This window comes from Carassius gibelio, chromosome B3 (assembly GCF_023724105.1).
Source record: "Carassius gibelio isolate Cgi1373 ecotype wild population from Czech Republic chromosome B3, carGib1.2-hapl.c, whole genome shotgun sequence".
Lineage (NCBI taxonomy): Eukaryota > Metazoa > Chordata > Actinopteri > Cypriniformes > Cyprinidae > Carassius > Carassius gibelio.
Window position 1 is genome coordinate 41,228,052 of NC_068398.1, and position 27,722 is coordinate 41,255,773.

At 38.9% G+C, this 27,722-nt stretch overlaps 1 protein-coding gene and 2 long non-coding RNA genes across 5 annotated transcripts in view; 2 read left to right on the forward strand and 1 right to left on the reverse strand.

Annotated features, from left to right (window-relative positions):
- LOC127953516 (uncharacterized) lies at positions 1-26,559 on the forward strand. The gene is made up of 4 exons (XR_008153282.1): positions 1-424; positions 22,259-23,341; positions 23,848-25,065; positions 26,513-26,559. It is a non-coding gene; the product is annotated as an uncharacterized LOC127953516 (long non-coding RNA).
- LOC127953344 (zinc finger protein 271-like) overlaps positions 1-27,722 on the forward strand; it is an 838,866-nt gene that overhangs the window by 494,149 nt on the left and 316,995 nt on the right. The gene's annotated exons all lie outside the window — the stretch shown is intronic.
- Positions 4,430-27,722, reverse strand: part of LOC127953533 (uncharacterized) — a 139,344-nt gene continuing 116,051 nt past the window's right edge. Inside the window, exons 2-3 of the long non-coding RNA XR_008153298.1 lie at positions 6,057-6,264; positions 4,430-5,121 (exon numbers count right to left, since the gene is read on the reverse strand). This is a non-coding gene — a long non-coding RNA (uncharacterized LOC127953533). The remainder of the gene's footprint in view (positions 5,122-6,056; positions 6,265-27,722) is intronic.

Consider the following 27,722-nt stretch of genomic DNA (forward strand, 5'->3'; position numbering starts at 1 on the left):
TTGAAACACGTAGGCGATGGAATTTGTTTTTATAAATTGAGAGCATTCATGTGCTTGGATTAGGGCTGGGATAAACGAATATTTTTTAAACGATTAATCTAGCGATTATTTTTTTGATGCATCGATTAATCTAACGATTAATTTTTTCCAGATCGATTCGATTTCGATTATCTCCCCATTAATTGACAACTAACAATTTATACATGTTGATTTACATATCTTAATTAAAAAAAACATGAATTCCTTAACATTGCAATATATGTTTATTGCTCTTAAAATTACAAAATAAAAGACTGACTAAGAATGCATTACTTTGCACTTTATATATAAGAGATAGCATTCAATAAAACCTTGAAGCCTTGAAAACACATAGCTTACTGAAACAAGCTTACTGAACACATAGGGCCTAGCTTACTGAAAAAAAGTTATTCTTTCAGCTGAAAATAACAACTTGATGTCTAGCGTTCCGCCCTTTTTCTAATTTCTATCGTGTCTATTGATTTTGGTTAATATGCATGAGGGGGAGAGAGAGAGAGAGAGCAAGACAGCGCTCGTGTTGTTTGAAGACTGTGAGTGCGCGCGCAGCCGGGGCTCTCTCTCGTACGCGCCCTGTCAGGAAAGCAGTCATTCTATTCTACATCACTCACTGATCAAATAAGGCTTTGACAGCCGCCAAAAAAAGATCAATGCAGAAAAACCCCTGGATTGGTTGTATAACGTAGAATGTTGATCCGGCCATCGCGTATATTCAGCGCACATAAGGTAAACGTTTTGCAAACGTTTTTTAGAGAAATAAAAACAGGTCGACGAATCGATGCGCAAATCTTGCATCTACATATTTTTTTAACCAGGCTGTAAACATGTTTTTGTCTGCTGTAAAGTTGGACAATTTAACATGGGGAGTCTATGGGACAAACTCTCTTCTGCAGCCAGCCTCAAGCGGCCAGTCGACGAATTGCAGTTTTAGTCACTTCCTTATTGGCTTCACGAGAGAGAGCGTGAGGTTGCCGCTCGACTGTGAACCGGGGCTGCGTTGCATTTTCAATTACTGGTTCCGCCACTCTTTATTTATACTACGTCATTTAATCAAAATAATCGTGGTTGACAAATGAAACATTTGAGGAAAATTACAATACATAGAAGTTACATACAGCACAATTTTTAAGACCCAGACATCAAAATTCAAGACTTTTTAAAGTCTTTTTAAGGTATTATTTCCAAATTAATAAATTCAATGCTTTTAAGGCTTTTTAAGACCCCGCGGGAACCCTGTGTCCGTCTAAGGGCAGATTGTACTCGCTTTTCGTTCCATAAAGGGAGGCCATGGAGAAATAGATTTCTGATTCTTTGGCACCCAAGATCATCCACCCTTCCTCATCTCCTGTGGGCGCTGAGATTTTCTTTGTGGGTAAAAAGGATGGTTCCCTACGACCTTGCATTGTATATCAGGGACTGAATAACATCATGGCAAAGAATGCATATCCTTTGCCGCTGATGTCTTCAGTTTTCGAGCGGTTGCAGGGAGCTTCCTTTTTTACGAAGTTGGACCGCTGCATCATTTATTAGTTGGTTTCACATCAGGGAGGGGGATGAGTGGAAGACCGCTTTTAATACCCCCAGGGGGCACTTTGAATATTTGGTCATGCCGTTCAGGCTGTTCAATGCTCCTGCGGTCTTCCAAGCACTCATCAATGACAATGACTGAGAGACATGGTTGATCAGTTTATATATGTTTACCTGGATGACATATAGATTTTTTTCTCTTTCTCTCCAGGAACATATTCAGCATGCCAGACAAGTGCTTCAGAGGCTGCTAGAGAATGGGCTTTTTGTCAAGGTGGAGAAATGTGTGTTTCATGCACTTGCGCTTATTTTTCCCATCGTTTGACTCCTACCGAACACAACTACAATATTGCTAACGGAGAACTGTTGGCAGTTAAGTTGGCCTTGGAACAGTGGCGTCATTGGTTAGAGGGGTCGGGGGTACCTTTTATCGTCTGGACTGATCACAAGAACCAAGAGTACATTAGATCCACTAAAACCTTGAACTCTAGGCAGGCTTGGTGGGTTCTTTTTTTTTTGGCTGTTTGATTTTTCCACTTCGTATTACCCAGGCTCCAAAAACACCAAGTCCGATGCCTTGTCTCGTATTTTTGATCGTTCCGAGCATCCGTCTTCTGCCGATTCCATCGTACCGGACAGACTGGTCATCTCTGCGGTCATCTTGGAGATTGAGTCATAGGTCCATAGTGCCTTACAAGGGGTAAGGCCTTCGTCCGGTTGTCCACCAAGCCATTTATTTGTTATTGAAGTCCGATGTTATCCATTGGGAAAACGTTAAATCAGGATTTTTGGCAGGATTCCCACAGAGTGTCTCAACAAAATTCAAGTCGTGAACTTGGACTGTCAAGCGATGGACTGAAAGTGATATGAGCGAGCAATTTATATAGACACTTTGCTCGCGATTCATCTGCAAATTTGTACTAATACGACTGACCCAAAAACTTTACACGAGATCTGCTTCCCCGCTGGAAGAAGCGATATTCAAGAAGAATCAAAGCATCCATGAAAAACTGGCAATTTCACTTTTAATTCATCTCCGGACATCTTCACGAAGCTTAGTAAAGTTTCTTTCTTTTTATTGCCTAGTGGTAAGTTGGTGAATATGCTTCAGACATTGCTCATTGTCAAAAGCAAATTGTTCAGTTATGTTTGCTAGGCATGCTAGTATTATCACACTGGTAAATATACCCACAAGCCTTGTTAATCTGTTGTCAAGGCTGTCGATATGAACAGGCTGCTGCTTCAGGCTCATCTATTGGGGATGCTTTCATTAAACTTAACCGACTATTTCCAACACACTGCGTTTAAATCAGTGATATGCTGTTGCTAAAGCTAACTGGTGATCGATTAAGTGCTTGATACCAAATGTACATATCATACATTTTGCTCGTATCAATGCTAAAATTAACTGGAAAAGCAGATTGCTCCAGGACTGATTTCATGTATTTTTATATCAAATAAAAAAATGTTGAATTGTGGTTAAAAAAAATTAAGGCTAATTCAGTGTCTATAACTTTTAATATTTTTGAGCATTACAAAATCTAGTTGATAAAAAGTAAAGCCCAAAGGGTCTTCTTTCCAAAGACACCAAAATTAAGTTTGTAACACACTGAAGTAGGACATTGTCATACTTTTAAGTTAGGTAGAGCACTTTCAGCTTTGAGTCCCATAATGGGGGGGTCAGGTTAACAGGTCTTTAGTCATTTTCTGCCAGATCGTCCAGTCTGCTTATGTGGTAATGAGCTAAAGCCTCCCGGTGTCTTTGGACCAGTCCAGTGTTTGGGTCATGTTTTTTATGGAGCCCATATCTTCTAACAATCTTCACCCACAAAGAAGAGATGGATTGTGCTGCTTGACTTTTGGGAATAAAGTAATTTTATTTGCATAATTTTTAGTCTGTGTTCTGCTTTTGGGTCCAAAACTGGGTTTGGTTACAACAGATGTTCACAGATGTGATGATAGCTGATTTTAGTGAGAGGATCTGGTGAACCCTGGTGAACTGCTTGTACAAGGACCTCCAAGTATAAAAGAAAGACATTTATTTTTCATTCAGCCAGACATTTGTAAGAGTGAATACTTGTCACGCTGTCAGTCTCTGTTTTCCTGAGTGTTCCCTAGTGAGCTCACTTCTCCTTAGGCACTTCATCATAGGCACTTTAATTCCTCTAGTCTGGTCATGTCTTCACAGTAATTGCACTCCAATTAAATCGCACAGGTGCTGACAATCCTTTGTCATTAGTCTCCCTATATAGAGCTGTCCTTCTCTGTTGTCTGTATGGAGTCCTTACCCTATGTGTGAATTGTGCTCATCTCCCGAGTCTTCCCTTTACCTTCTCGCTTCCTCCGAGTTCCCGTTCCATCTGGTTTCCTCTTTCATTTTTGGTTTTATTTGTCTCTCATGACTGTTTATTTTGTATGTTACCTTTTTGTTACAATAAACCATACTTGCATTTGGATCCTGCCCTCACCTTGTGTTTTTCCCAAAACCCACCGTCACAATACTGTACACACACTGAAAACATTCATTTACCCTTTCATTTTTATATACACTGTCATTTATAAATTATAGTGAGATGTTTTTAATACATAATGCTTCCTTTGTACAGAATGCATTTATATTTAAATGAAATAAACAACATAATACAAAATGCAGCATAAATAATTTTTATACCTATATATTTTTCTTGTGAATCCCAATGCTCTGTACTTGAATCTGCCCAAATAAACAGTAGATATTCCACAATAATTCAATGAAATTATTTCATATTAATAATATAGTTATTAATTATATTAAAATAATGATGTATTAATATAAAGTTGTTACGGGTTTGCTGGTGTGTAATGAAGGGCGCACGAGGAAGACGATATACAAAAGGGTACTTTTAATAATCGCAGGAGAATAAGGGCACATCCAACATAACACAATATACAAACGTAATCACGGAGGAGGAGGAACTAAAAAGACAGGGTATTTAAGAACACGGGAGGTAATCAGGGAAATGGAGACAGGTGGGGATTAATCAAATCAACCAAACAAGAACAGGAAAAATACCAATTAAGGGAACTCAAACTCTATGTACGTAACAGTTCGCCCCCTCCCGGAACGGTGCGTCCTCGCACTGCAAGAGGAATACCAGCGGAGGGAGGGTGGGGGTTCTGGAGGCGGGCATGGGGCAGGCAAGGGGCAGCCAAAGAGGGAGCATGGAGCATGGAAACAGGGTGGAGTGGATGGAGGGAGGAGCCACGGAGGAGCCCGGAGCAGGAGGAGCCAGATGGTGCTCCAGAGACCAGCCAGGATGAAGATCCACTGTGGAGTCGACGGCGGGAGGATACATGGTGGAGGAGAAGACGACAACACCAGGGGGCCGACAGATGGAGACTGCGCCGGTGGGTGAGGAGCCCAAGATGGAGCAGAGCAGTCGCAGAGCCAGGGTGACACCGAGGGTCCGGAGGTCCAAGGGAGCCCTGAAGGCCCAGCTTACCAATCACAGCACATTTCATATTTCAAAAGGGGGGCCTTCATTTGAAGCAGGAAATATTCGAGCCGTTCATGCCAGACTGGGGAGAGAGGTTTGGTAATAATGTCAAATATATGAAAAAATAATGTTTTTCGAACATCTTAGTATGAGTGCCTGTTCTAGACTTTGTAAAAGAGCATAATAGGACCCATTTAAAAGCACTAAATACACTTCTGTGTCTTTCTAAAGCAGGGCTGGATTTACATCTTATCATGACAAACAGGCAAAACAAATTTTTGTTCATGGAAGGCCCAGTTTGTAAAAGTAAGCTATTAATTTAAATTATAGACAAGTGCAATCTCTGCTTAATGCAAATGTAATTGGCTTCATTTACAAAATTAGGTTCAAGTTTATTTGTATAGTGCTTTTTACAATACAAATTGTTACAAAGCAACTCCACAGAAAAGTTGATTTTGTTTGCCTGTCAATGCAAATGTCTATTGATTGAGGTTAATCACTGTCTGTCAGGTCAGTTTATAGTTGTGATAGCAAAGACACTGATAAAAAAATACCTAATCTTCATCTTCAGAAAACCTCTTCAGTTTTTTATTTTATTTCTCATCGAACAAAAAACTAATTCAATCAAATGATACTGGCAGGAAATGTTCTTTAGATTGTGTTTATTTATATCCATTTATTTGTATTAAACACCACGCTGACGGAAGGAAAGTAGTTGAAAATAAGACACAATTAGACAAAAATTTATTTTTAAGTAAATATATATATTTTTTAATCCATTCATTTAGCAACCAAATGACGACGAACTGACATGAGGGTCCCGTCGTTTCGCTCCAGTCCAGCGGGAGGCGCTTAATACATCCGTTTGTTTGACAAATTAAACCTCAGAGGAAGAAGTTCAGTTTCATCGCGCTCTCTGTTGTTGTTATGTCGGTGTGCTGTCTTAATACAAACGGTTAGATATGTTTAAAAAAAAAAAAAAAAAAAATACAGTTTTTGAATCAGTTCAGTAAATACCTGTAATATTCTCTTCTTCATATTCGTGACTGAGTTTTGAAGCGAGCAGGAATATCTGGAGTAGTTTATCATCTGAACTGAGATCTGCTGCTGTGAAGATGGAGTTTGTGAAAGAGGAGAGAGAAGAGAACACGAGTGAACCAGACACCAGCACAATAAAACAAGAGGAACCAGAAACCTGGAGAATAAAACACGAGGAACCAGAAACCTGCACAATAAAACAGGAGGAAGCAGAAACCTGGAGAATAAAACACAAAGAACCATATATAAAACACGAGGAACAAGGAGGTTGGTGTATTTTCTTCATTCATCTTTAATGATAGTTTGTGGTACATTAGGCGTACAAAGCTTTTTTTTCTGGGTATTCTTGAGAACTGAAGAATTTCTGTGTAGAGGTGTGTGTGTGCGTTTGTGTGTGTGTGTGTGTGTGTGTGTGTGTACTATTAATATATTAAGACGTATGTGTGTGTTTGTATATGTACACGCATATTAATAACTTGTGATAACACTGTAATCGGCACAATCTGTGCAACAATAATATGCTGTGCAGCATAGATGTAGAATACATGTTTGTGTTTTTGAAAAAAAAAAAAACATTTATGGTTAGTGAGAATTTTTTTTTAAGTCAATGAAATAAGGCCATGATACACATACAGCACATTTGTTCACAAAACATAACAATATTCTGATCTCATGATAAATGTTATTTTGAATAATGTGTATTACCAGACAGTTGAACTGTATTTTTTTCTACTATCAAATGTGCACCAGCTACTGTATGGTTACCCACATTCTTCAAAATATCTTTTTTCTTTTGTGTTCACCGCAAGAAAGATATTAAAGTTAGTTCACCCAAAAATTAAAATTTTGTTTCACTCACTGTCAAGAATCCTTTAGGTGTATATGACCTATACACCTATATATGATTATATAAAAAATAATCTTGGCTCTTCCAAGCGTTAGAATTGGAGTACAAAAATATTCTACTCCAGTAAAAGTACCATTACATTAATGAAATTTTACTTAAGTACAAGTAAAATTACCAGCCTAAAAATCTACTCAAGTAAAAGTAAAAAGTAGCTAATTTAAAATTTACTCAGAGTAAAAATTACTTAGTTACATTTTAACAGTGGGAGGGAGTCAAAAATGGGACAGGCCAAGGGTGTCAAACTCAGTTCCTGGAGGGCCTCAGTCCTGCACAGTTCAGATATAACCCTAATTAAACACACCTGATCCAGCTAATCCAATCATTTAGGTTTATTTAAAAACTAAATGATATGTGTGCTGGAGCAGGGTTAGAACTAAACTCTTCAGGGCTACGGCCTGAGTTTGACACCCCTGGGATAGGCCTATTAAAGGGGGGGTGAAATGCTCGTTTTCACTCAATATCCTGTTAATCTTGAGTACCTATAGAGTAGTACTGCATCCTTCATAACTCCAAAAAGTCTTTATTTTTATTATATTTATGAGAGAGAGATAGTCTGTACACATTTTTCCCGGAAAAACACGAGCGCCAAGAGGCGTGACGTGTGGGCGGAGCTAAAGAATCACGAGCGCCAGTAGGCTTTTGAGTTGAGAGCATGTGGAAGCTGTGACACAGATCCAGAGGCTGAAATTTAACAAGAGCAGCATCAGCAAAGGCGGTAGGCTATGTGGTATGTACTGAAACTGTATATATTTGCTTAGCGGTTTTGGAAAATGACTAAGTTCCACTTTATGTCGTCTTTTTTTTTTTTTTTTAGCTGTACATGTGGAAAGTGCAGTTTGATGACAACATCGCATGCTGTTTACAGGGCTCCAGACTAACTTTTTTCACTAGGAGCACAGTGGCCCCCAACTGAAAATTTTAGGGGCACAACCAGAAAATTTAGGGGCGCACACCGTAAATCAACATGCTAACCAAATCTACTAATTTCCACTGTATTACTAATAAATACTTTAATAATAGATGCAGAAATTACAATGTGCTGTTTCAAATTCAGTGTCACATTTTATTCTGCACTTTTGAAAATGCAACAACAAGGTAAACTGACAGCACCATCGCTGTCAAGACAGTACAAATAGTAAACAAAATTCCATACACTCAGAATAAAAAATGTGCATAGTAAAAAAAGTTTGTGTGCATGCTGTATCGTTGTTGTATGTTTCATTAAGTTTTAAGCCATTCTTCCTTTGAAGGTTGAGCTGGCTTTTGTATTTGGTGAAAGGTAGTTCTAATGCTTATAGTACCTCAGACATCTGAATTCTTACAGCCAGTCTTCTCGAAAATGGTGAGTGTGGATCAGGGCCGGCCCTGACCAATTTGCTGCCCTAGGCAAGATTTTACCTGGCGCCCCATGTGTATGTATGTATGTACATGTGTATATATATATATATATATATATATAAATATATACACACACATACACACACTACAGCAGAACTGTTTCCAACACTCATAATAAATCATCTTATTAGAATGATTTCTAAAGGATCATGTGATAGACTGGATGTCACATGTGACACTGAAGAATGGAGTAATGATGCTGAAAATTCAGCTTTGCATCACAGAAATAAATGATAATTTAAAGTATAATAAATTGAAAACAAATTATTTTAAATTGTAATAATATATCACAATATTAAATTTTTTTCTGTATTTTTGATCAAATAAATGCAGGCTTGATGAGCAGAAGAAACTTCTTTCAAAAACTTAAAAAAATAGTAATGTTTCAAAACTTTTGGCCTGTACTGTATCCCCCCAAAACTGCACAACTGTAGAGTAAAACATTATTTAAAAAAAAAGTGATAATAAAAAATGCGTCTTAAAACTGACAAGATTGTACAAAATCACAGTCTGGGGACTCAGAACTCAGAACAACTGCTAACATGAAGTTTAAGGTAAAAATAACTGCCATGAAATTATAGTATCTTACTCCTATTCAATAAATTGTTCTTTCACTACATCTCTTTACCTCTGTCTTTATCCTCTTCTCTTCTTTTTGGCAGTGTATCTATCGCAGACTATGATCATTTATAATGTGTCATGTAAATTCGGCCTTGCGTCACAATCAGGAAACTTTCACCGTGTCTAGAACGGGCGCGAGCCGCCAGGCCCGTTTCTACGAGCTGTGTGTTAACAAAAACAGTGCTGTCTACATTGGATGCGGCGTCGGGCACACTACACAACAAATTACCAACAACTAATCGTGCGCGCGCTCTGTTTCTGATGCACTTCAAGCACTCGATGGGCGGGGGAAGATTGAAGAGCCAGACTTTTTTTTTTTTTTTTTTTTGCTTTATTTGGAAGTGTTTCGAATTATTGGTTTTTAAATAGTATCCTATTATAAAAAAATATAGGTAAAAAAAAAAAAAAAAAGTTCACTCATTCTGGCGCCCCTATGGATGAGTGGCGCCCTTAGCATTTGCCTATGCCGCGGGCCGGCCCTGGTGCGGACTTTTTTAGCCACACCAACCTCTGACTCTGAATCATCATCTGACGGTGACACTGTAGACTCTGGCACTGGTACACTAGCCGAAGGTCGGAAGAACGAATCAATAGTTCGCTTGCTCATAGCTCAGACGCACGCACATATCAGGTTGTGATGAGATTTGTCTCTGTTTCCTTCCCACAGATGTTTACGCGCGCTCAATTATCTCTAGGCCCCTCCCCCTCCACACATTTTAGCCACTTGCAGTGGCCATTCCCTATTCTTCTCACACGCATTTGCCGCCTCACAGACAGGCATCACTCAATGAGACGCGAGTGTGTGCTCGCGTCTCATTAGTATGTGTGCAAGTGTGTGTGTTTGTGTGTGTGCGTGCGTGCGTGTGCAAATCTACTGGTCGCACATGTGCGACTGGATGTAAAATTCAGTCGCACACTCTCAAAATTTGGTCGCAAAATGCGACCATTTGGTCGCAGTCTGGAGCCCTGGTTTACTTGATGTGCTTACGCGCTGATAGCTAAGTTAACAACACAGAGATATTTGAAGCAGTTTTACTCACCGCATGTGGTTCCAACACACGATCGTGACCCTTTTTAGTTGGGACTGCATTATCCTTAAGAAATAAACGATGTGCAATCCAAAATGCAGGTAACAAACAAAAACACTTGCACAACTCCGTTGATGCTCTGTAAAAATAAACTCCATCCACTGGTCCCTTAATGTTGTTTCTCTTTTGGTAATCTGTGCAGGGTTGTCTTGCCCTGGCAACCAAAAACACACTCCTTTTGTGACTTTTCGCGACGCTCTCGCTCTGATCAGTAAACGTTCCTGCTCTGCTATACGGGAGCGTGCGCTTTTCCAGGAGAAGTGCCCTAGGACCCATATTAGGAAATTCCGCTCCATCTAACGTCACACAGAGCCATACTCGAAAAAAACTTTCCGAAACTTGTGACAAACCGGAAGAGGTTTTTTGGAACAAAAATACTCCTTCAAACGTACAACTTAATTTTTGAAACTTTGTCCATGTTTAGCATGGGAATCCAACTCTTTAACAGTGTAAAAAACTCAGTATGCATGAAATAGCATTTCACCCCCCCTTTAATCTCAAACGAAACACTGTCACGTTGCTCAGAGACGCAAAACTGTGCTTTGGTGGCTGTGTTTGGAATTATTTTCTGTTGTAGAAATAGAGCTAAAAAAGGCAATATGGTGTCTAAAACTCAAGTCTCTTAACTTGTTTACTGAACTGTTATATATTTGTATGTATATATTCATAATGATTTTTGGAGGAAAAGACGGCATTCTTTGTGTGATTCTGATTTAATATAGGAAATTATATAAATATGTGAATTTTCTGCCCCTATATCTTACATTTTTTGATCATTCAAAATGCATTTTATGAGACTGAATCACACAGTGTAAGAAACAAAAATTATGATATTATTGCAGACGATATATATAGCACACTCCTCACCACTGTCTTTTTGGCTAATTTGTGCAAAACCTCTTGCTAAAATGTCAAAGCTTAATTTTAACCACCAATGCAACGATGCAATTATTAAGCTTACCTCTACATTCTTGCAAAGGGTTGATGTCTTGTCGAGATTTTATAAGCTGCTAGTTTGGTCTTCCTAGGCAAGTACAGCTTACACTGCATAATAGAGCATACATATGGCCAGGGGTTCACTTCATTTCCTTCGAGTTAGACTTCAGAATATGACGGGGTTTCGTTTTCAGCGGTGTCTGCACCACTAACGGCCGTTTTGTCCGTCTGCATCTTTCTTGTGATTTTAGCGCCAGTTTGCCCTCCTGCCCATTGTTTCCAGGGAGCGATTTTTTTTTTTTTTTTTTTTTTACTCAGTAATTAATGTGTTTTAAAATGTAGCGAAGAACAATACTTCAAACAAAATATACTTAAGTAAAAGTAAAATTACAGATTAAAAAAATTACTTTAAAAAGTATTAGTACACAAAAAAGCTACTCAATTACAGTAACGCGAGTAAATGTAATTCGTTACTTTCCACCTCTGAGAATCCTTAAGGTGTATATGACTGATTTATTTCAGATTAATCCAATCTGATTTATATAAAAAATTATCCTGGCTCTTCCTCGCATTAGAATTGGAGTAGGAGGGTGTTTTTAGTCCAAAAGTAGTCAAATAAAGCATGCGCAAATAAAAAGTGCCTCAAATGGCTCCGAGGAATGAATAAAGGCCTCCTGTATTAGGGTTGTGCCGATAGACAATAGTATCATTTTACTATTGATGTATTAGATTATAATAATAACTATAATTTTTTTTTATTAGGCGGCTTATTATAAGGCTATCAAACTGCCCAGCTATTTTACTTCAGCACCGCATTTCACACACACACACCGCACGCAGGAGGATAGTAATTGTTGTAGTTGATGAAGTTGTCCGCTTTGACTCGTAGAACTCGTTAAATCCATGAAATGAAAAAGACCAAGAATGAGGAGTTGTTGTCCAACACATTTAATTGCTGCTACACGACTTTCTTGTGTTACAAATAAAGTAAAGATAAAATAATAACAAGCCGGCAGAGTGAACTTATCATCCATAGTAGTTCTCACATAGTCCTTCTCTTAAAGACTGATCACTTATAACACTCACTATGTGGTGATGACGTAGAAGGACTATGTGAGAATCACCTTGGATAAATTCAGTCTGCCGCCTTGTTATTATTTTATTCACTCCACACAATAATGTGAAGCACGCAAAATACATAGTTTTGGCCACTATGAAGTCTCCATCCACAAACAGACGTACATCGTCTGCAGATATAAGGTATTTCTTTAGCTACAATAGGTTTTTAATAGTGCTGGGCGGTATACCGGTTCATACCGAAAACTGGTGTATATTTTTGGTGAGATTTTTTTATATACCGCCATACCGCTGTATTTAATAACTCAGCGTACAGAACGAATGTTATGCTGCGCTGTTACACTCTTTCAGACGGACCCTTTACAATGTTGCACTTCTAAGCAGCGACTGCGAGGCGTGGTGAGGGTAAACTCAGCAGTGCTCTGGTGTTACGTTACGCCTGTTTCACACACAGTCCGTCTGCAGTTCGGTGTTGTTGTCCGTCAGTGCGTTCCAGGAGCGGTGCGTCTGCAGCAGTGCAGCGATTGTTAACGTACTGAATCTATTTTTGCTGTGCTGCGGGCGTTGAATTAAAGTGAAAGCGCATTGTTCGTGAGAAAAGTGAACATGGATTGACATGGAAATGCAGTCATTTCACAATAAATGTATACTAATTAAAGCGGTTTCACACAAAACTATGAATTAACACATGTGGAATTATATACATAACAAAAATGTGTGAAACAACTGAAAATGTCATTTTTTGACACATTTTGATTACTGCTTTGCACACTCTTGGCATTCTCTTGATGAGCTTCAAGATGTAGTCACCTGAAATGGTCTTCGAACAGTCTTGAAGGAGTTCCCCGTAGGGATGGGTACCAAACAAGTCTCTTCTGCTTGTTGCCTTTCTTTAGCAGTGGTTTCCTAGCAGATATTCTACCATGAAGGCCTGATTCACACAGTCTCCTCTAGGGATGGGTACTGAAACCCGGTATTAAACTGGCCCCGGGGCTAAATTTTTCAAAGACCGTAGTATCAGTAAGATCTGATGCTATCTGTTCTCAGGGTATCTGCACATTTTTGATCAACAAATTTAATGACTTTTAAGACCTTTTTAAGACCTTCAAGAATTAAAATTAAGACCATTACCACGGCAAAAAAATATATATATATAAAAGGACACTCGACAAAGCTGTTCAGTTTAACAAAGCACATTTGTATTTGAGCAACAGTGCAAATAATCAGTGCAACTGCCTTCTCAATACTACAACAATACTGCTGTAAATAACGTACAAACAGTGTGTAAACAAATCAAATTGAAAATGACAAGTTAAACACAGTCCAAAAAATCGATGGAGTAAAAAAAAGGAATTAGTGTCCAAACAACAGCAAAGAACCCCAATATTCTTGCACAATTTTTACTGTTGATCCGTTACGCATCTCAGTTCAGTAGAACGAAGCTGCCTTGATTCACACTTTACAGAAGTTCCCTTTTTATGTACGGAACAAGTCCAAATCGAGCAAGATAAGAGGTTTTATCCTTGCCACAACTAAATGTTTTTGCACATTCCGAGTCAGGGAACATTGCCCTGAAGACGGTGCTCACGTCTTCATTGGATGTATAGGAGTGATGTCGGCTAATCGTGTGCAAAACCCACAGCATTTCGGCCTTCAGTGTAGTGGTTGGAGAGAATGTACCGAAGGCATTACTTGTACTGGGATCCAAAGACACCAACGCGGGTGTAACGTAAGCCTTTGAAGTAGATACCGATGCTGCAAACAACTGAATGGGGACAGTTGTTGCCTGACTGTCGGCATAGCGCTTGTGCTTCTCCCCTTTCATATGTGCATCAAGAGCTCTGCAGCCCATTGTTCCCAATTGTATCGTCTTTTTGCAAAGTCTGCACCGCACTTCGTATTCCGACATTTTTTGTAACCAGCCGCGATATTTCTCATCATCGAGCCAGTTATCATTAAACCTACACTTCCCCATCTTGGCTTGCGTCTGTCACGCTCATATCTGAAACACTTCTTCGTCTGTTTCTATGACAGGCCTACGGGGAAAACACTGCCCCCTAAATGAAGTATGATGCCTGTGCTATAGGCACATGCTACTTACTTTTTGCTGTCTTTAGACAGGGACGTGCGCTGGTGAAATTACGTTAGCATGGAAAATAGTTTTTTCCGATATCTTTCTTTCATTCTGCCCAGATGAAATTTAATGCTGCCCAGATGAAATTTAATGCCACTTTTCGAAAATTTGCGAAATTTAATACATTTTAAGACCTTAAAAAACGTATATTTTATTTAAGACGTTTTAATACTTTTTAAGGATCCGCGGAGACCCTGGTTCTGCTTTCGGTACTGTAGGGGAAAAAAAATTATGTACAGTGTATTTTTGCTTAATGTTGTCGTGCACATTTTATCTCACCAAACATTTCTAATGTTCCATCATATTAAGACGTTTGTCTGTGAGATCTGCGAGATCTCTCATGCGCGCCACGGAGGCTGTCTGTCAGTCACACACAAACCACAAATGAGTGCAGCGCACGCACAGACATAACAGCATGAAAACTCCCCCTTAATAATAAAGAGTGACGATGGTGAAGAGATTTGCTTAATAATGTTATCGTGCACATTTTATCTTACAAAATATTTCTAATTTGCGATATTAAGACGTTTGTCTGTGATATCTGCGAGATCTCTCATACACGCCGCGGAGGCTGTCTGTCAGTAACACAAACACAACAAGAACGAGAGCGGCACACGCACAAGGGGCCGTTCACATATCACGTCTTTTGCACGCTCAAGTTCTTCATTTCAAATGTAGACCGCGGTATGCGCACTCATAATGGAAGCGACGCAGTCTCGATGCGCACGCGGTGAACGGCCCCTTACAGAACGAAAACTCCCGCTTAATACGAAGAGTGACGATGCCGGAGAGAGCGAAGCGTTCCAAAGTGTGGTTAAAGGAACACTCCGACTTTTGGGGACTTTAGCTTATTCACAGTATCCCCCAGAGTTAGATAAGTCCATACATACCTTTTTCATTTCTGTGCGTTCTGTAAGTGTTACTTGATGCACCCACCGCTAGCCTAGCTTAGCACAAAGACTGGATGTAAATGGATAATGGTAGCAATAGTAATCCCAATAAGTGACAAAATAATGCAAACACTTTCCTATTTACATGTTGTGATCTGTATAGGCACAGCGTGTACAAATAACAAGGCTATATGAGACAGAGACCATTTTTAATCGTATGGGAACTGTCCATATTAAAATGTAAGTTTCATTTTCATGACTGGATTTTGAGATTCCGTCCAGGTTTTCTGCTTCGCGGAAATCATAGCGCTGAACCAGATTTGAACGGGACCTCTGTAATACCGGTACTTAAAGAAACCTGGTACCGTCACATTAAAATTTTTTTTAGTACCGACTTGGTACCGAAGTACCGGGTCTTTTGACAACACTAGTTGTTTTGGTTATAGACAAAAAATCTTCTGCCCCCACGTAAGATTTTTATCGTTCTAGTGGTTCATTTGTTATATTCAACTAATCATAGGTTTATATTAAATTTACATAATCAAGTCTTAATATATTCCGTGTTCAAGCACATGCATTAAGTTTGCCACAAAGCACATGCAGAAGTAGCTTAATAATTGTGAAAAATGAAACATTTTAATTATTTATTAATAAACAAATGTTTTCTTGTCTGCTGCAAGATGAAATTCACAGTGCCGGCTCTCTCCAACGAGAGAAATGCAACATTCACAGATAGTTGATTGTTGAATATTAATGCGCCCCGTCATTAATGTGCATTAATAATTTTTGCACAAAGACTTGAATATGAATATTAATTCACATTTTGCATATGCATTGTAAATTATTTTTTTACATGGAATTATCCAAAATAAAACCAAACAAGATTTGTAATGAAGATAAAACAAATAAGAATAAATACTGCACATCTACCATCACACGTGTAGTGCAAATCTTGCACATATGTTACACACCTGCATTTAAAAAAAAAAAAATTATATGAAAACAAGTACGGCTGGGCTCAACCCTCCCCGCGAGTCTGACAGAGACACGCTGCCAAGCAGAGGATGAGCGGAGCAGTGTGACTCTGACTGGAGCGAGGAGAGGATATTAAGAGTCTGAGCGTCATGGTTTTTTACTCGCTCCAAGAGCCTCCATCACGAGTACAATTTATGCCAACAGCCCGTAATATAAACGCATATTAAGCAAGAATTCATGTTAAACATATGTAGCTATAGCTTGATCAGACGGTTACAATGACTGCAATAGTCGAGTGGGATGTTACAGGCTATAAGAGTTTGTCTGTTTCTTTTACTGATTATTTTCGGGTTAAAGCATGATTTAAACAGATACAGCACATTCACACTCAAGACTGTGTGTCTCTGTGAACGCAAAAAAAGATGAAAACACAGCTCTGTCTCTCATTGTCAGAAGTGCTAATGGGAGTTCCGGTTTGTTTCGGCGAACTGTGCCGACCATGGTAATTTTCCTTTTCAGGAGCTCCTGGCCAAGGGCATTGGAAGTGAAGAAATTGTCACACATAACTGTGCGTTCCTGGAGTCCAGTTGTCAAATCAAGGACCACACGCATGCCCTGATTTCTCTCAGGTGGTCCATCACGAGGTGTCACAATTTAATTTCATATTTTGCTGGCTTACTAGGCATGTACTGTTTGAAAACGGATCGGCCTCGGAAGGCCACCAAACACTCCAGGGTTGAGCATCGTGGGAAGACGCTCAACCCATGAGTCCCACAGCTCCCGAACTGGTGCCAGCTTGTCATTTTCTCGTTGGGCAGGTCTTGTGGCCCTGTCATGACCGCACCAAAAATTGCATGCCCAGTTTGAGCCTCCCACAAACTTGCCAGGGTCTCGTTGTTGGAGTGATAAACTCCTGCAAGAATGAGCAGACCAATATAGGCCTCCATATCGGTCCAGTCCACATCCCTCCAGTCACCACCATATACAAGCCTTCCTTCTACATTCGTCATCTCCACCAAGACGCTTTGGATGCTTGGAGGAAAAAATAATAAAAAAGTGGACTTTGTCCTCTACACGAGAACATGCATACCTAGTTGGTCCAGGTGTCAACTTGTGCAGGTGGAATGGTAGACCAGGTTATTTGCCCATTTTTAGAAATCAGGGTGTGGTCTCCATCTGCCTCCTCACAGTCATCCTCTGATTCCTGGTTATCCTCCTCCTCCTCAGGAGAATTGCAGTCCTCTGGCTCAGAGTCCTCAGGTTCAGGGTCTTCTGGGTTTTCTTAATTTTCGCTGGAATCCAGCAGAAAGTCCAGGGTCTCAACAAGTGTGTACCTCTTTGCCATGCTGCCAGCACAGATTGATCCATGTGCAGGACACCAAAGGCACTCTTTTATACCTTTCACTGGTAACTATTTCTTTGTTTTCAAAACACAGATGCAGCTCTTAGATCTCAACATAAACTTTCTCAAAGTTGAAAAGGTCAGTTGTCTTTAATCTCTGTTTGATCTCTCTCATGCTCTCTCTAAACGTGTGTGCATGGATTAGGCCACACACACACACACACACACACACACACACACACACGTGTTCTGCATGTATGGCTGATTACCTTTGCCTAATTTGAAAATCGTCTCTATGGCAATCATACTCTGTGGCTGTGTGAGTGTGTGTGTGAGAGAGAGAGATAGAGAAAGAGTGAGAGAGGGAGAGAGAGCATGTGTGTTTATCTCTGTGTGAGTGTAAGTGTTTGTGTGTGTGTGTGCGCACTCGCGCATTAGGTGTCATTCATTTATATCTTTTTTTTCTGCATTTGTGGCTGATTTTATTTGTCAAATCTTATTTGCGAAATTCCATACAAATGCTCACTGTGGCAGTTAGGTGTGTAACGGTACACAAAAATCACGGTTTGGTACGTACTTCGGTTTTAAAGTCACGGTTTGGTTCATTTTTGGTACAGTAAGGGAAAGAAATGCAAACATTAAACTGCAGGTTGTTTATTACTATAAACTAGGGCCGGGACTTTAACGCGTTAATTGAGATTAATTAATTACACAAAAAATAACGCGTTAACTAAGATTAATTAATTACAGAAAAAAAATTCCCGCATTTTTAATAACGTATTTTTGCACCGCGGAACGTTTCTTACTGGATGCGTTTCGACGGACCGATTATACTGAAGCACCAACTAGCGTTCGCATATCACTGCAGCACATCGACGGGCCTCAAGCTCAAGTATCATCTCAACGCAAAACATATAGCAGCTAGCGTGGACGTGAACTATGTATTATTTTGTTGGTGCAACTGGCAGTTTATGTTGAACTCTTTATTGTTTTGCCCAAGGTTATTGAGAGTTGGACTTAGTATGTTATGGCCTCTGAAGCAACAGAGAGATGTTTTCTAATAGTCAGTGTTTCCAATGTTCTGAATGTAATTGACAGTCTTGTGTTTTACTTAAAAAACACTTTACAGAAGGTTCCAGCACCTATAAGCTTCCTGAATTTCTGAAATGTACTGTTTCTAAATTGTTTCTAAATATGCTATTGCTACACTTAATGGCAAAAATTGCACTGGTCTGCTAGACTTGGTTGAACAAAAATAAACAATATTTTGTTGCTTAAGCTTATGTATTCAGTCATTATTCAATGGTATACTATAAATCCATGTGAAAAAAATTACTTCTCACTGTTCTCAGGTCAAATATTTATATGCGATTAAAATGCGATTAATTTCGATTAATTAATTACAAAGCCTCTAATTAATTAGATTAATTTTTTTAATCGAGTCCCGGCCCTACTATAAACCTTTTTAAACAATTTGTTTACATTTAAAAAAAAAAAACTTTTTAATAAAATATATAAAATAAAAAAAGTAAAGCCGCCACACAGAACTCAATCTGCTTCTGACGGGATGTTGTCTGCGCGAGGTCCAAGTGGAACACTTAACATCTAAAATGGCCAAAACACGGAGTCTCAAAATGCCTGCACTGGTCTATATTCACATAAATACGGTCCACATGCACTAGGGGTGTAAGAAAATCATCCCGGTGTTGTTCCTTTGCAAATGCCCTCCCCCTCCCAACACCTGTTTAAACACATCTAAGTAAAGGTTAGTACTTTGGGAGTGGGGCTCACCATCTCTGGCACTGTCTGAGGCTAGAAAGGCGGAGCACCGCCAAGGCCCTCGGGTCGATTTCCGGTTTTGCCGGTTCCCAGCAGGCTGAGTGGCGGTGGCTAGCAGCTGGTCGAATCCCGGCCAGTCTCTCCCGAGCAGCACAGGCACAGAGAGATCCCTCACGACTCCCACTTCGATGAGACAAGTGCCTGGGGCAGCCAAGATGGGGACCTGTCGTGAGTCTACATGTATGCAGGTGATGGGCAAGAGAGGCCAGGAATCCAGCAGGGGTTGAGAAAGTGTTATCCATTAACTTTCATCCGCGGTGCCCCAGTCGGTGGCTCGTGATGGATGCCAACTCGATGGCCTCCACAAGATCGTCGACGGTGTGTGGGTTCCGCATGCCTGCCGCCAACCGAAGTGGATGAGGAAGGGCTCGTAGCAGGTGATCTATTATTACTCGCTCCGCCACCTGGGCAGCAATGGGAGCCCCGGTGAGAAGCCAATTATGTGCTAGGAGGTTGAGTTCGGCTTCTTGGGCACGGGCTGGCAGCCGGGCCTTATCTTATATATGGAACAACTGAGCCGCGCAAATAGGCGAAAGCCCCACCCAAGCCAAGATCTCTTTCCCAAGCTCATCATAGGTATAGCTCAAAACTGGTGACATTAAAAAAAGGCATGTTGTGCTTCTGTCAAGAGTGGTGCTAGGACACGTGCCAAATCCTCCTGCGACCAGTCTTCCCGGGTCGTGATGGCCTCGAACATTTGCAAGTAATTTTCTGCATCGTAGTCTATGGTCATCTTCGGCAACAGCTGCATTGCCTGAACGTGGGGATCTCGCTCCAATTCTCCCTGGCGGGCGGCCATATGCTCCATTAGTGCTGGGCGGTAAACCGGTTCATACCGAAAATCGCTGTATATTTTCTTTACTATATTCATTTTGAATATACCGCCATGCCTGTGTATTTAATTACTCAGCGTTTGGAACGAATGTTATGCAGCACTGCGGCCTCGCGACACTGATTCAAACGGACCCTTTACAATGTTGCACTTCTAAGGAGCGACTGCGAGACATGGTGATGAGGGTACACGCACATACTATGTCTAATGTGCGTATTAACAAATTTCAGCTACACAAGGTTGCGGTCCGTCAGTGCGTTTAATTAAGGAGCGGTGCGTCTGCAACAATGCAGCGATTGTTAACGTACTGAGTCTATTTTTGCTGTGCTGCAGTGAAAGCGCATTGTTCGCAGGAAAAAATTAACATGGATTGACATGGAAACACAGTCACAGGTTTTTGGCTAGGTTTAAAACAAGAAAAAGATCACTTTTAAATAAACAAGGAAAACAATATATATATATATATATATATATATATATATATATATATATATATATATATATATATATATATATATATATTCACTTTAATGGAAGCAGAAATACAAAGTTCATCAAGACCCGTGGGATTGCTTGGGATAAAGATTTAAATGCAAAATGCACGAGACTGTTTCTGTCTGTGGTGTTTTAATTTTAAATATATAAAAGTAAGCTAATTATTGTGTTTAAATGTTTTATCGCTTGCTTGTGCAGCTTATTATACAAACATAGAAGTAAAATGCATGAATAATGCGTTGTTTATATTAATTGAGTTTAAACTGTCTATATGAAAGATAGTTACTGTTCTGTGATAAAAGACTTACAATGCTGAAAATATATATAATTTTTTTTAAAAACGATATGAAATCAAAACAATGAACAAATGTTGTGTTTGTGGACTAAACCGACGTGGATCAGTAGCGGACTGCAAACACGTCCTGTGTGAAAGCACAATGAGTCTGTGCTGCGGAATTTGTGTGAAACCGGCGTTACAGCCAAAAAGAGGAGCCTGGTCTGTTGTTTGGAGGTTTTTTGGTTTCCAAAAATCCAACGTCGACCAAACATCCATTTTATGCAAGTGCTGTCGGGCTAAAATTTGACTTAAAAGTCAAGTCACCTTTATTTACATAGCGCTTTAAACAAAATACATTGCGTTAAAGCAACTGAACAACATTCATTAGGAAAACAGTGTCTCAATGAAAAATGATAGTTAAAGGCAGTTCATCATTGAATTCAGTGATGTCATCTCTGTTCAGTTAAATAGTGTCTATGCATTAATTTGCAATCAAGTCAACAATATCGCTGTAGATGAAGTGTCCCCAACTAAGCAAGCCAGAACCGACACCGGAAAGGAACCGAAACTCCATCGGTAACTGAATGGAGAAAAAAACTTTGGGTGAAACCAGGCTCAGTTGGGGGGCCAGTTCTCCTCTGACCAGACGAAACCAGTAGTTCAATTCCAGGCTGCAGCAAAGTCAGACTGTGCAGAAGAATCATCTGTTTCCTGTGGTCTTGTCCAGGTGGTCGTCTGGACAAGGTCTTCACAGGGGAGCTGTAGAGGTCCTATCTAGATGCTGATCCACCATCTGGTCTGGATACATACTGTATCCGGGTGACTGCAGTGACCCTCTGATCTGGATAAAGACTGGATCAGGTGGCTACGGTGACCTCATAATAAGAGAGAAACAGACAAATATTAGCGTAGATACCATTCTTCTAATGATGTAGCAAGTACATAGGGTGTTATGGGAAGTGTTCCCAGTTCCGTTCACCTAATTAATGCAGCCTAAAAATCCTTTAACGGATTTGGATACTAAAAGCATATTAGTATGTTATGTGTAAACCAGGTTAAAGAGATGGGTCTTTTAATCTAGATTTAAACTGCAAGAGTGTGTCTTATTTTTTAAACCATTAATCTAGCGATTATTTTTTAGATGCATCGATTAATTCAACGATTAATTTTTCCAGACCGATTCGATTTCGATTATCTCCCCATTAATTGACTACTAACAATTTATACATGTTGATGTACATATCTGACTAAGAATGCATTACTTTGCACTTGTATAGAGATAGCATTCAATAAAATCTTGAAGCCTTGAAAACACATAGCTTACTGAAACAAGCTTACTGAACACATAGGGCCTAGCTTACTGAAAAAAGGTTTTTCTTTCAGATGAAAATAACAACAACTTGATGTCTAGCATTCAATAAAAAAGGTCACCCAAAATACTTGTTTAGAGCAATTGAAAGAATACAGTAACCAATGTAAACTTGAGGGCTTTAAGCTAATACATATATTAAGCTAATACAAAAAAAAAATAATTTACAGTGGGAGCCAGCAGCCTATCATGGAGAAAAAAAATCTCTGAATGCTCCACGTGAAACTTTAACGTTTCGCCCTTTTTCTGTCGTGTTTAATGATTTTGGTTAATATGCACGAGAGAGAGAGAGACAGCGCTCGTGTAGTTTGAAGACTGAGTGCGCGAGTGCGCGTGAAACTTTGGTGTTTCGTCCTTTTTCTGTCGTGTTTAATGATTTTGTTGTTTTATTGTACATCACTCACCGATCAAATAAGGCTTTGACAGCCGCCAAAAAAAAAGATCAATGCAGAAAAAACCCTGGATTGGTTACATAACGTTGGTCAGAATCTTGATCCGGCCATCGCATATATTCAGCCCACATAAGGTAAACGTTTTGCAAACGTTTTTTAGAGAAATAAAAACAGGTCGACGAATCGATGCACATATTAATATAAATCTACCAGTCGTGGAGAGAGCTTTGGAATTCTGGCCATCAGTGACCATGTACATGGATGCAATCAGGAAAAAGAAGCTACCGATTCCGTTCCTTGCCAAAGACTTGGCTGAGATGATGAAGGTAATTCTATTACTGCACTCTACTCTGATAATGCTAATAATTAATCTGATCATTTTAATTGTAATCTTATGGAAGTTTGCATAGCTTAGCGGACAATGATATTAAGCAAACAAAAAGAACAATACTTGTTATAATAGTATACTACAATAGTCTTTTTATGTTGAATGTCAATTAATTAAATTGAAATAAATTAAATGAAATATTTGAGTAACATTCTTTGTGTGTCTTTTGGCAGAGTATGCTGAGGCGTTTTGTCAAGAAAGAGGGATTCAAGGATATGAGTTCACTGCAGCTGGTCAGGCTAGATGTCAGTGACAAACAGAGCAGGAAGTAAACATGGGATTGGGTGCAGAATCACTCCTTAAGGTATTCTTTCACCTATAAAACTTTAATTTTGATGGATTCAGCTGAGAGCTTGATTTTATAATAGGTAATAATAGGTTAAAATAGGCTGTTTACATCCTCCCACCAGGAACTACAGAAAAAGATAGGTGAACTCACAGCCCTGGAGTTTAGGAAAGACTGTGTCAAAGTGATGTGTACCATCACCCAGAAAGTACAGGAAAAGTGCCCATTAAAGTATCCTGTAGTGAGGCAGGTGGCCTGTTTGGACCCCAGCATAATGATGTCTGACCCTGACTGGTGCAAGAGCAATATGACAAAACTGGTGCAGAGGTTTTTACAAGCCCAACAGTTGTCAGGAGGTGTCTCTGCTGGTAGGAAAGAATAGTTTAGTTCTATCAGAGTGTATTAAATCAAGTTATGAGATATGCTTTTAAGTGTAAAAAATGACTTGTGTAAATATTATGTATTAATTTATATGCATACATTTTTATAATTAAATTAATATTATTTTGTTTTTTTTTCTGCAGGTGATGTTATAATCCAGCAATTCAATAAATTTTTATCTGTTGAAAATGAGAGCTTATTCTCATACAAACCAACAGAAACGAGGCTAGACATATTCCTGCATGGAGTTCTTGGGCAGCGCGATGAGTTATGGAGCTTTTGCAAGAAACTGCTTCTCCTGTCCCATGGGCAGGCAACAGTGGAGAGAGGATTCTCCATTAATAAAGAAGTGGAGACCTGCAATATGCAGGAGGAGACAATGGTCAGTCATCGACTAATATGTGATTGTCAGCATCTGTGGGGGGCTCCTCAATGTCCCTATCTCAAAGGAGTTACTGGCCTCTGCTGCATCTGCTAGTTCAAGATACAGAATGCACCTTGATCAGCAGAAAAAAAATCCAAATCACTGATGTCCAGGCACAGAAGCCCAAAGCTTTGGAAGACAACATCGAGGACCTGAAAAAAAAGAAGAGAATACTGGTCCAGGTATCTTCGAGCCTGCAGAAGGATGCTGACCAGCTTGCAGAAGAAGCTGAGGGAAAAGCTGGCACCTTGATGGCACAGCTCATTACAAAATCCAACACACTGAGGAAGCGATATAAAGAAAAAACAAATGAATTACAACAAATTGAGACAGAGTTGGATACAAAGGGCAAAGAACTGAGATCTATACAGTAAAAACCCAATGTTCCGATTATTGGCATGCAGTGTACATGCCTCATGTTACTGCTGTGCAGTTTGTCTGTCGATGATCTGCCTAATGTTTAGTCAGTCTTTGCACTATGTTTTGCAATTTATTGTTCTTTCACGCCTTCAATATGTCAATAAACAATGTGTGTTAAGGATCTTAATTGGTAGTATTGTTTGCTGTTTGAAAATTGGTTGATATGAAATTGGTCTTAAATTTAATTCTGCATGGTATTAAAAAGGTCTTAAAAAGTCTTAAATCTAACTTTCAGAAACCTGCAGATACCCTGTACAGTATACATTATTATATACATCATCTGCTGGTGTTGGTCCATTGTTTTTTTGAAAACCAAAGTCACTGCACCTGTTTACCAGGAAATTATGGAGCACTTCATGCTTCCTTCTGTTGACCAGCTTTTTGAAGATCCTGATTTCATTTCCAGCAGGATTGCCACCTGCCCACACTGCCAAAAGTTGGTTAAATGAACATGGTATTGGTGTGCTTGACTGGCAAGGAAACTCACCAGACCTGAATCCCAGAGAGAATCTGTGAGGTATAGTCAAAAGGAAAATAAGAAACGAGAACAAATAATGAGCTGAAGGCCACTGTGAAACAATCCTGGGCTTCCAGACCACCTCAGCAGTGCCACGAACTGATCTTCTCCATGCCACGCCGAATTGAGGGATTAACTAAACCAAAAGGAGTTCCTACCGAGTATTGAGTACATGTACAGTAAATGATCATACTTTCCCAGAAGGACAAAAATTCACTAAAAATGTAAAAAAAAAAAAAAAAAATATTCAAATTTGTTGAGATGAATAAATGTTGAATTGGTGGGTTTTGGTTCAATGTGAGCCAAAATCATCACAATTAAAAGATTGAGTTTTATATATATATATATATATATATATATATATATATATATATATATATATATGTATATATATATATATATATATATATATGTATATGTTCATTTAATGAAAACCAGTAAGTTTAGAGTTTTTTTATTTAAATGAAAATGAAAATATATCGAGGTATATATCCAACATCATAAAAATTTTGACAAAATCAAGATACCGCTATATATGGTTTGGTTCATTTTCAGTACAGTAAGGGAAAGAAATGCAAACAAACTGCAGGTTGTTTATTACTCTAAACATTTTTTTAACAATTAGTTTAAACTTTTTTAAACACTTTTTAATAAGATATATATCAAATAAAAAAAGAATAAGAAATAAAATACTCTGTCTCAAACCAATATCACATAATAAAATATAATGAAAATTATAAACAAATAACTATGAATACAGTGCAGCATTACCAATCCCAGCTTGTATAGGCCTGCTCATATTTAAAATATACGGTATATATAATTTTTCCAAAGTGTAATGTGCCGCATCAACAGTTTCAGTTTTTAAACCTGCTCAGATTTCGTTATTGTGTTGGCCCGATCGGAATTAAGAGCAAAGGTCTGTTTAAATGCCGACGGGAGCTGCATTTGAATTATGGTCATCTTTTTCCTAGTTGTAGTGATGTTCATTGTTCAGAATAAGAAAATGGCTTTTTTGTGTACACAGGAAAAGTCTTAGATCGTTGAGTTCAGCTCATGAAAAATGGGGGCAAAAACTTAGGTGTTGTGTTTATAATTTTGTTCTATATATATATATATATATATATATGCATATAAATGTTTGTATATGTATAATATATATAATATAAATATATACATTTTAGTAGGTTTATGATGGTGGTAAAGTGATAAAAATCTGCCACCATCACAGCCCTAGTAAAATGTATTTCTTGTTTTATACAGCTTAAAACTGACCGAAAAGAACAATGATGCTGAAAAAAGTTAACTAGGTCTCTATTAAGTTAGTAAAACACATTACAGTAACATTACAGTAGACAAAGCAAGAAAAGTAAATTGTGTAATTTACAAATGTTCTCTCAGCTTTCAACAATGTACCAAAAATAAATAATTGTTACTTTTATTTCAGAGTTCATTGAAGAAAAAGAGGAAAATGAAGAATCAAATGAAGTTGAGGAGAAAAATCGTGTCAAAACTGGTGGAAAACCTTTGATTTGCTCTCAAACTAAACTGAAAGATTTAAAGAAAAAAAGAGTTAAGAAATCTTTCACCTGCAATCAGTGTGGAAAGAGTTTCACATGTAAATCAAATCTTAATCGTCACATGAGAGTTCATACCTTAGAGAAACCATTCACTTGCAATCAATGCGGGAAGAGTTTCACACAATCATCAAACTTTAAGTACCACATGAACATCCACACTGGAGAGAAGCAGCACGCATGTGATCAATGCGGTAAAAAATTTTTATGGGCTTCACTTCTGAAGAAACACTTGAACGTTCATGCAAAGGAGAAGCCACATTCATGTCATTTGTGTGGTAAGAGTTTTTTGCATCTACAAAGTTTGAAAGAACATCAGAAAATACATACTGGTGTGAGAGAGTACATGTGCTTTGGGTGTGTAAAGACTTTTAGTTCAGCAAGCAGATTAAAACGGCATGAGAGGATTCACACTGGAGAGAAACCTTACAAGTGTTCACACTGTGACAAGAGATTTAGTCAGTCAACAAGTCTGAAAACACATGAGAGGATCCACACTGGAGAGAAACCTTACAAGTGTTCACATTGTGACAAGAGATTTAGTCAGTCAACAAGTCTGAAAACACACGAGAGGATCCACACTGGAGAGAAACCTTACATGTGTTCACACTGTGACTACAGATTCAGAGATTCATCAAGTCTGAAAACACACGAGAGGATCCACACTGGAGAGAAACCTTACAAGTGTTCACACTGTGACAAGAGATTCAGTCTGTTATCAAATCTGAAAACACACGAGAAGATCCACACTGGATAGAAAGCACATAAAAAGCACAAAAACCAATCACAGTAAGGCCCCTTACACGCGGAAACACATTTAGCTGTATATGTAAATATTTTGTATGGTATTTGTTTTTCGTCCAGACTGATCCAGCATTCAGGGCAGTCCATTATTTTTAAAACCAGGTCCCAGTGGATAAATCTGAAAATGACACCTTTGGGGTTTTGTGTACTGCCAATCCATATATTTTGTAAAACACTGATATCTTCACCCCACGTCTTGACCATAGTCAGACACCGCTACGTCATGTAACACCAACAACAATGGAGGACTACATGTTTGTGTTCATGCTACAGAAG